This window comes from Galeopterus variegatus, unplaced genomic scaffold (genome assembly GCF_000696425.1).
Source record: "Galeopterus variegatus unplaced genomic scaffold, G_variegatus-3.0.2 Scaffold7078, whole genome shotgun sequence".
In the NCBI taxonomy this organism is placed as follows: domain Eukaryota; kingdom Metazoa; phylum Chordata; class Mammalia; order Dermoptera; family Cynocephalidae; genus Galeopterus; species Galeopterus variegatus.
In genome coordinates this window covers 37239-47925 of record NW_007733189.1, presented here as the reverse complement: position 1 = coordinate 47925, position 10687 = coordinate 37239, and the positions used below count along the sequence as shown (strand labels likewise).

General features: G+C 42.9%; 2 pseudogenes; both read left to right on the top strand.

Annotated features, from left to right (window-relative positions):
* Positions 1–1107: 1107 nt before the first annotated feature.
* Positions 1108–1941, top strand: LOC103607061 (annotated as a pseudogene).
* Positions 1942–6108: 4167 nt separating this feature from the next.
* Positions 6109–7027, top strand: LOC103607060 (annotated as a pseudogene).
* Positions 7028–10687: the final 3660 nt, after the last annotated feature.

The following is a 10687-nucleotide window of genomic DNA, read 5'->3' as shown; positions in this document are numbered from 1 at the left end:
TCCCTATATAGGATCCAAACCCGTGGCCTTGGTGTTATCAGCACCTCACTCTCCCGAGTGATCCACAGGCTGGCCCTGGTGCAGTTTTGGTCTTTGTCTTTCAGGGATTTTTTGTTTTTTTGGCGGCTGGCTGGTACTGGGATCTGAACCCTTGACCTCAGTGTTGTAACACCACATTCTAACCAACAGAGCTAATCAGCCAGCCCTGTAGTATATTTAGAATAAGACCTCAAAAGCACAGGCAACAAAAGCAAAAATAAAGAAATGAGATTTTATCAAATGAAAACACTTCCGCACAGCAAAGGAAACAATCAACAGAGCGAAGAGACAACCTACAGAATGGGAGAAAATATTTGCAAACTACACATCTGACAAAGGGACAAGAACTCATACAACTCAGTAGTAAAAAAAAAAAAAAAAACAAACCCAATTAAAAAATGGGCAAGGGAGCTGAATAGGCATTTCTCAAAAGAAGACATACAAATGGTGAACAAGTATATGAAAAAATACTCAACATCACTAATCATCAGGGACACACAAATCAAAACCACATTGAGATATCATCTCACCCCACTTAGACTGGCTATTGTCAAAAAGACAGAAAATAACAAATTGCTGACAAGGATGCAAAGGAAAGGGAACCCTTATTGTTGGTGGGACTGTAAATTAGTGCAGCCATTTTGGAAAGCAATATGGAGGTTCCTCAAACAACTACAGATAGATCTTCCATATGATCCAGCAATCCCAATACTGGGAATACACCCAAGGGAATAGAAATCATCATGTCAAAGAGATACCTGCACTCCCATGTTTATCGCAGCTCTGTTCACAATAGCCAAGATATAGAACCAATTAAGCATCTGTTGATGGATGATTGGATAAGGAAAATGTGGTATATACATATATTCACCATGGAATGCTACTCAGCCATAAAAAAAGAATAAAATTCTGCAATTCACAGCATAGATGAGCCTAGAGAAAATTATGTTAAGTGAAATAAGCCAGACACAGAAAAAGAAATACCACATGGCCTCACTCATAACAGGGAGCTAGAAAAGAACAAAACAAAACAAAAACCAATATGCTTCTTCTCCAAGAGAACACCAAATGACTGATGACACTGGTGCAGTGGGAGGGCCCAGGGGCCCTGGAATGGAAGGTTACAGCGGCTTTCACAGAGGCTTCAGCAGTGGGGGTGGGGTCAGGGCTGTTGAACTTACGTAGACAAGGCCAAGGACAAGGAGTAGATCCCCATCACCAAGCTGGGCCACTTGGTCAAGGACATGAAGATCAGGTCCGTCCCTGGAGGAGATCCATCTCTTCTCCCTGCCCATCAAAGAATCTGAGATTATTGACTTTTTCCGGGGGGCATCCGTCAAGGATGAGGTTTTGAAGATTATGCCAGTGCAAAAGCTGGCCAGCAGACCAGGCTCAAGGTATTTGTCACCATGAAGGACTACAATTGCCATGTCGGTCTGGGTGTTAAGTGCTCCAAGGAGTAGCCACCACCATCTGAGGGGCCATCATCCTGGCCAAGCTCTCCATTGTCCTGGTGCAGAGAGACTACTGTGGGAACAAGATTGGCAAGCCCCACACTGTCCCTTGCAAGGCGACAGGCCGCTGGGGCTCTGTGCTGGTGCGCCTCATCCTTGCGCCAGAGGCAATGACATCATCTCGGCGCCTGTACCCAAGAAACTGCTGATGATGGCTGATACTGACAACCGCTACACCTCAGCCAGGGGCTGCATAGCCACCCTGGGCAACTTCACCAAAGCCACCTTTGATGCCATCTCTAAGACCTACAGCTATCTGACCTATGACCTGTGGAAGGAGAGCATGTTCACCAAGTCTCCCCATCAGGAATTCACTGACCATCTTGTAAAGACCAACACCAAAGTCTCCAGGCAGAGGACCCAGGCTCCAGCTGTGGCTACAAGATAGGGTTTTTATACAAGGAAAAATAAAGTTAATTAAGCCTGTTAAAATATATATAATAATAATATAATAAGTTGAATCGTTAAATGGAGAGGGAAGAACTGTGGTTACTAAAGGCGGGAGGGCAGAGGGGGAGATGGTGAGAGTCTTATTAATGGACACAAAAATTACAGCTACAGAGGAAAAATAAGTTCTATTGGTGTACAGTTGACCCAGGAGTCTATAATTAACAACGATTTATTGCATGTCACCAAATGACTAGAAGAGAAATCAAATGTGCACATCATGAAGAAATGATTTGGTTTTGCAAGGATGAATATGCTGTTTACCCTGAATGGATCACCACACATTATATACATGTATTGAGATATAACTCTGTACCCCATAAATATGTACAATCAATGTGTTTCAATAAAAAATTTTAGGCTGGCCAGTTAGTTCAGTTGGTTAGAATGCAGTGTTATAACACTGTTACTGAAACTCCAAAGGTCTGTTTGCTCACCAATCAATAGCCAATAATTGAGAGGCAAGTGTTGGTATAAAGAAAGGTAGCCTTAATCAGGAAGCCGGCAGCCTGGGGAAATGGTGGACTCATGCCACTTTTCCCAGACTTGGAAAGGGGTTTATAGGGACAGGTGGTAGGGGGCTGATTCATGGTGATCTAAGCAGGGACGTGCAGGCATAATAATAAAATTGCAGATAAACATCAAAAAACTTCTCGGGTGGAAGCTGATTCATGGTGACCATCCTCCATGAAGTCAAGTCACGGATTCAGTTCCTGTTAACCTCAAAAAGATCTAGTTAGTAAGCTAGTAAAGAATGGCCACCTGGGTTAATAATTCCTTCTACAATTATTCTGTATACAGTGTGAGCAAAAGTCATTATGTTCTAGCAGTCATGTGAACAAGAGTCATTGTATTCCAATGTCCAGCTGCAAGCTATGTGGTTCAGCTCACAAGAGTAAGAAACAAAACTTTTTAATTTAGAAGTTTAATAAAATGGGGCCGAGCCCATGGCGCACTCGGGAGAGTGTGGCGCTGGGAGCGCGGAGGCGCTCCCACCATGGGTTCATTTCCTATATAGGGATAGTCAGCGCTCACTGGCTGAGCGCGGTGCAGCTGGTCTCAAAAAAAAAAAAGAAAGAAAAAAGAAAAAAAAAAGAAGTTTAATAAAATGGAGTCACTTCCATTCAGCCTGTTACAACACCAAGGTTAAGGGTTCGGATCCCCAGACCAAACAGCCACCAAAAAAAAAAAGAAAGAGTATGGATTAGAGTTACACTAATTGATATGAATGGTTAATTTAAATATACAAAAAGAAGAGTTGTGTATATAACATGGTCATATTTTTATATAAAAACAATGACAAAAATAATCCTACATACATGCCAGTGTTTTTATGTGTGTCTCCATTAACAAATGGAAAGTGTTGCTTTGCCTCCCATGGATTTGTCACCCCTTTTCCCCTGGGTGATGGAGCCACCAAAGATTACTCAAAGCTCATCTGAGTAATTACCCATCTCATCTGAGCAGTGAGAAGCCCCCAAAAGAGGTTAATCTCCCAGAGCCCTCAAGATAGAGGCATTCCTTCCATTGGGAAATTAACCACGAATTGAGGTTCTCTTCTCACATTTATTCTCCAGATCAGGAAGTTACAGGGAGCAAACACAGGTGGGGTTTTTGCTAAGTACAGTTTAACAAGTTTAACAATAGAAGCCAGTAACATTCAGTAAGACAAGCAAGGTGACCTTCTATAATGCAATTTTCAAGAAGTTAAGTTGATCCACCAACAAAAGCTTGATCTTAGCAAACATTCTCTTCTTACAGCAATTTCCCAGTATCTTTACATATCAATCAGTAACCTGTCTGTCTTTGAGCTAGAAACCTTGCTGTGTTACAATTCTTTATCTTACAACAACAGAGACTATAGCCGGAGGAAAATTTCCTGTCTTTTGCAAGGTCAATATTTGAAACTGCAAGACTTTGGAAAACCAGGCCCTGTGAGGTACATTTGCTTTACGCATACTCCACAGAAAGTATGGAAGGACCCACACCAGAATGTTAACATTGATTGTCTGGGGCAGGAAAGTCAAAATGAATAAATAAGTAAAACTTCCAAAGAGAAAAAAAAGAAAGGGTGCCTATGATAACTAATTTTGTATACTTTTTAAAGTACAGGCTGGTGTGTATAAATGCATAGAGAGGCAAATGAAGGGATGAGATCTGACATTATGGTGATGGATTTTCTCAGGTTAGGGGAATTTTAGGAGATTTTTTCTTTTCAGCTGGCTTACATTTTTACAATGATCAACACTATTTTTTGTGTGTGGGAAAAAAGGTTGTGTGTGTGTGGAGTATGATCAACAGGTCTTGGTATGGGGTTGGCACTGTGGGAGAGGAAGACGGTGGAGCTGGGGCAAGTGTTCAGGCACCTGCCATCCCCTCTCCCTGTCTTTTCCTCTCAGTCGCTCCATCACAGTCTGTAAGTAGTGTGTTAGAGAGGTGGGGACCCAGTACAGTGTGATGTCATGGGCACCCAGGGGGAGGGCATTGAGAAAGTGGGAATGCCAAGAACCTCAAATGCTGCAGAGAAGGCAGGTAGGGCAAAGACTGTAAGTGTCCCCACAATTTAGTGATCCAGAGGTCTAAGGACCTTGTGTGGAGCAGCTTTAGTGGCATGCAGGCATCAGAAGCTGTTGTGCAGAGGCTGGAAGATACAAGGGGGGGTGAAGAAGAGAGACTGCCTGGTAACCAGGGTGCGAGTGTGGGTAAGGATGGTTTGAATTAGGTGTCAATTTTCTTTCTTTCTTTCTTTCTTTCTTTTTTTGGTGGCTGGCCAGTACGGGAATCCAAACCCTTGGTGTTTAGATGTCAATTTTCAAATGTGTAAGGGGCTACATGGTTTTCCATTTATTTTTTAAAAAGTATGCAAGCCTAAAAAATTTGAAATCACAGGTGTAGACAGCCCTTTAAAAGTATGTCTGTGAGTGGGAGAAAAAGGAGATGGCAGGACGTGGAGGGGATTTGGGAGGTTTATTCCATGACAAAGAGGCTTGAGCTTGTTCATGGGCTTACAGGAATGGGCCACTTGGGAGGGAGAGGGGGACTGAATAGGATTGAAAATAGGTAATGAGCAGAGAGGCTAAGGGGATGGGGTCATGTGTGTGGTATTTGTGCAAAGATAGACTGAGAAACAGACAAGAGAGTGCAGAAACAAACTGATGGAGCTGTGGACACTTGGGCTGTGATTGACGTGGCACTAAAGAGCACAGGGAAAGGGTAGCCCTTTCAAGAAAATGTGGGAATAATGAAAACTGACCCTTACCTCACACCATCAACTAATAATTCCAGTGGGTTGTAGTCCTAAATATGAAGAGCAGAACGATAAATCTTATAAAAAATAATAAAGAAAAAATTTAGGATAAAAGCCCCAGGGTGACAGAAGATTTCTTTTCATGACCCCTGTTGGGAAAATAGAATAGTTTGATCAGGGCCTTTGCCTTGGGTCCTGTTGGGTGTGGCTTAGCACATCCATTGTAAGCAAGTTGTCTGTGTGTATGCGTGTGTGTGTGTGTGTGTGTGTGTAGTTAGTGTGCATGCATGCGAATGTATCTTTTTAGTTTTGTTGCTATTCTTGAGAGAAAAGAGAGAAGAGTTTTAGTGAAGCAGGTAGGTGGGTGTCTGCCTCGGGCGTCCACTCTGCACAGCCATGCCTTCCAGCCTATGGCTCCAAGGACCGTTTAGCAGGTTACCTAGCTCATAGACATGCATGTGAGGGGTTTGGTGACCCAGTCTGGTATATGAGGGGTCTGGGAACCCAGCCTGGCATGTGAACGGTTTGTGACCCACTCTGTGAATGGGCTTGAGGGGTCTGTGGGCTCCAGACCAAGCCCTAGCTCAACAATTGGCCCAGTCGGCAGTATTACCAGCAGGTAAAAGAGCCTGACAACTGGCGTGGTCGCCTAGCTTTACAATTGGCATCACCAACAGGATTAAGAGCTCGACAATTGGCGATGTCAACAGGATTTCAGACATTTGCCTAGCCAGAGTGCCACCATTGGTGTAGTTGGGGCAGTATTAAGAGGTCCACAACCCAAAGGACCAAACTAAAATGGAAAGTCTGACAGATTTGGCTTCATTAAGATTAATACAGATGCTTCCTTAGACCAGTAAATGAAGCAAAAAAGGACATAAAAATGGAAGTCTGGAGACATTTTTCAATGAAAGTGTGTGAGAAAGTTCAAAGAAAAATACATCATATATTGAAGTAGCTGATGAGCTGGTGTCAGAGTTCACTGATTCATTTGGCAGCTAATTTGGCTTATGATGAGACAAAGAATTTATGATGCTTTAAATGTACTAATGGAAGTGAATGTAATTTTAAAGGGGAAAAAAAGAGAAATCAAGTGGATCGGCTTGCCCATCAACTCTGTTCAGGAATTCAAAGCCTGGAGAGACAGAAGCAGAGGTGGATGGAATGGAAAAGCAGAAACAGGCTCACCTGCAAGATGTTCTCCTACAGCAAATCACTTTCAAAAACCTGCTACAGAGAATTCGGCAAAATGAACAGCAGAACAAGGGCTCTCCAGCGCTGAACTGCACCGTTCAGCTGCCATTTGTAATCATCAATACAAGTAGGAAAACAGTCATAGATTATAGCATCTCCAGTGACAAGTCTGAATAGCTTTTCAGTTTTGCCACCTTTAAGATCCATGATGACATGGAGCAGGTGGAGTCAGGCCAATGCTCTTTGGAGGATCTGAAACTTGCTAAATCACTGGTGCTAAAGGCTTCAGAAGCTTATATTACAGATAACTCCATGGGACCCTCTCAGTTAAATCAGGGACGTCTTTTGAACTCTACCCAATCAGTTTCAAATTTAAACCTGACCACCAGTGCCACCTTACCCTGATCAGGGCTAAACAAAGGGGTACCATTGGATGCTGAAGCAGCGTCAGCAACTGGGCAGCTCCTGCCCACAGTCACCAGTCCAGCAGTGCGGCCTCTCACTGCTCTGAGTCCCGAGGCGAGACCCCCTGGTCGTCCAATGACAAAAACAGGAAGATGATGAGGATTCCTCCTCTCTGGGATAAAGACAGGAGAAAGCCCACATTTTAAGATTTGATGCTCACGTGTGTTTTTAGTGCGAGCTGTTGTGTTTGCAAAATGACAGCTTCGGTCTTTGCCCTTGTTTGCACTGTGTGTTCAATGAAAACTAGAGAAACGTAATAAGCAAATTACATGAAGTCTGAGATACTCGAGATAAAAGTTAACACGGTGTGAATGAAAACTCTGATCAGCAGAGCAGAAGATCACATAGCAAACAAAGCATGTTTTCTGAGGAGATGGCGGGGGAATGATCCCTGAAGAACTGGCAGCGTGAATGAAATTCGTTTATCTTCTCTGAGGTGAGATCTTGTATTCCCCACACCCATGTAATCATTCTTAGAATTCAGATTGCCACAAGCAACAGTCTTTGAAGATCATGTTTCTCTCCCTTGCCTGAGCTGCCTTTTTCAAGGCAGAAATGAACATGAAAAGTCTTGGTAGGGGGACTTGGACAGTGAAGGGTGTAGATGGCAGTCCTTGTGGCCCAAGGAGCAGAAACCGAACTGCTAAGGTAGTTGAAAGTCTAGTCAAGGCGCTTTACGCACTGGCTGTCTTAGCTTCTAGAAAGGAGCCAGCACTAAGTCTTACATACTTAAGTGACATTTAGAATAACTTGTAGTAAACTGCAATGATCATTATTAGCCAGTGCATTGGTGCATAGAATTCACTACGGCAACTTCTGGAAGATAAAATAGAATAGCATTAGCAGGTGCATTAAATATTTTGCCAGCACTGCCTTTTACCAGCATTCTACATCTGGAGTTTTACAGAGAAGGAAACTATCTATAGTTTCATTCAAAGCTATGCATTTCATACAGCTTTTTCATTTAAAACAAAGAAACAAATTCCTATGACCTATGACTCCAGTTCTTTGCAATAATTGTATGATTTTACCTTGTGTGCAATTTGTGAAAATGAACCAAATGTCATTAAATTTTTTGTCCTAAAAGGAAAGTCTATATCAAGAATATGAGCACAAATAAAGAAAAAGAGAGAGGGCTGGTTGGTTAGCTCAGTTGGCCAGAGCACAGCCTTATAACACCAAGGTCATGGATTCAGATCCCCATTCCGGTCAGTTGCAAATATATATATATATATGTGCATTAATACATAATTCAATTTACAGATGGTCCCTGACTGACAATGGTGTGGAAGCGATATGCGTTCAGTGGAAACTGTACTTTGAGTACCCATACGATCACTCTGTTTTTCACTTTCAGTACAGTATTTAATAAATTACATGAGATATTCAACACTTTATCATAAAATACGATTTGTGTTAGATTATTTCACCCAACTATAGGCTAACGTAACTGTTCTGAGCACATTTAAGGTAGGCTAGGCTAAGCTATGATGTTTGGTAGGTTAGGTGTATTAAATGCATTCTGACAAAATATTTTCAACTTATGATGGATTTATTGGGATGTAGCCCCATCTTAAGTCGAGGAGAAACTGTATATAGCACTCCCAAACAGGCAAAACTAAACCACAGTTTTTAGGGAGGCATACTTTGCCTGAAAATGATCCAGAAAAGTAAGGCAGTGACAGCCATAGGAGTCAGGGTGGGGGTTCCTTTGAAGGTGGGAGGGAGGCTGGGGCTTTTAGAGTCTGACAGTGTTCTCTTTCCTGATCCAGACCCAGTTACATGGGAGTTGGCTTTATCAGAATGCATTAACTTGTACATTTAAGTTTTATGCATTTTTCTGTATGTATATTATACTTCACATAAAAATTTTAAGAAAAAAAATCTTTCAATGTGATTCTGGTGAGCAGACATGGTTAGAGACCCTGATCTAGAGCCTACTGGAGGGACCCTGTAATACGCAGGTCTGTTTCAAGTGATAGAAACCGCCTCTCACTCGCAAATCCCAAATATTGATTCACATATTTGAGAAATCCAGGGTAGTTTCAGGAATGGCTGTTTCCAGATACTCCAACAAAATTTTTAGGAATCTCCTCTTTTTTTTTTTTTTTTTGGCAGCTGGCTGGTACAGGGATTGAAGTTGGTTGTTATTAGCACCATGCTCTAACCAACTGGGCTAACCAGCCAGCCCCCTTTATCTCTTTGGCCAGCTTTTCTCATGACCCTGCAGACTCTCCACCCAGGATGGCCCCAGCAAGTCCAAGAGGCGTCATTCCGGTGGTACCACCCGAACAGAAAGAAAATATCCCCTTGTCTGGAGTCTTAGCAATAGTACAGGGATTGGATGTTCCTGGACTGGCTGGGGTCACATGCCCATTTCTGACCAATTGCTGTGGCCAGGGGCCTAAAATTTGACAATTGACCAGGTGAGGGTCATGGTCTGTCCCTGGAATTAGGGTAGGTGGAGTCAGCCCCAGCAGAATCATATTATCCATATGGGGGAAAATGAATTTTTGTCAAAGGAAAAAGTGGGTGCTATTACCAAGAGAAAAGGGAAAAGGTGCTTGGGCAGAAGAACTGGGGTCAATGAGCTGGAAGTCCTAATGGGGTCAAAGGAGAGGTGTGGCAGAGGAGTAAGGCGGTGGGGGAGGAGGCTGTCATCAGAGGGTGGGATGTCTGAACTGTAACTTCAGAGGTGGAGTAGTTTCGGGTGATGACAAGGTCCAGGGCGTGGCCACGGCAGTGGGTGGCCAGGCTGTCCAGAAGCCAAGACACTAAGGTGTTACAGGTTTGGGAGGCCCGTGCCCAAGTCTTCATTTATAAGGGAGTTACCCTAACAAAGCTCAGTCCAATGTGATTCAGTATTAGAGTAGTGTCTGATTCAAGAAATACAACTCAATAGCCTAAAGTAATTAAAAAGCCATTTCATTCCTTAGTCATCTTTCTCCCAGGACTTTAAAGGGATTGATATACATAGTTCACCGCCACACTAATGAAAATCCTCTTTCCTCTCCTGTCTCCTCCTTCATACTCTGCAGCTACTCTGTGCCATTCATTTCAATCTTCATCTCCCACCAAAAAAAATCTCCTTTTCCACATCTACCTCAGCTTGGCCACTTTTTCTACATGGGAGAATCAGGGAGGGAGAAGAGATAAAGGAAAATAGGAGTGGCAATTACAGAACTCTTCAGTGGGCTACGAGTGGGGGACAGTCTGCCCGGCCTCTCGTTGACCATGTTTGTCCTATTACAAGGGGAGTGACCTAGTTGTTACATAATACCAGCCATGTCACTGGTCCCCAATACCATCCTCTGCCTTAAGAGCCATTCAAGAACCTGGAACTTATGCTGAATAAGGAGGAACAATCAAGGCAGAAGCCATTTTCTCCTTCAATAATAGACTTAGTAGTTTTATTGATTTACTTTAATAATATATACGGAGGGCCGGCCCTGTGGCTCACTTGGGAGAGTGCGGCGCTGGTAGCGCCGAGGCCATGGGTTCGGATCCTATATAGGGATGGCCAGTGCGCTCACTGGCTGAGCATGGTGCGGACTCCACCGTGCTGAGGGTTGTGATCCCCTTACTGGTCAGGAAAAAATAATAATAATAATAATAAACATGGATTTGTTTTATTTAGTATCATAAATTGGAAATTAACATTTGGGGGAAAATTATTTTGATGACATCAGTAAATTCTGGACCACCTACTTTAGATCGAATAAATGTTAATGCAAATTTAAACATTAATGAAGGACTATCTCTCACCCATTAAATAAAAAAA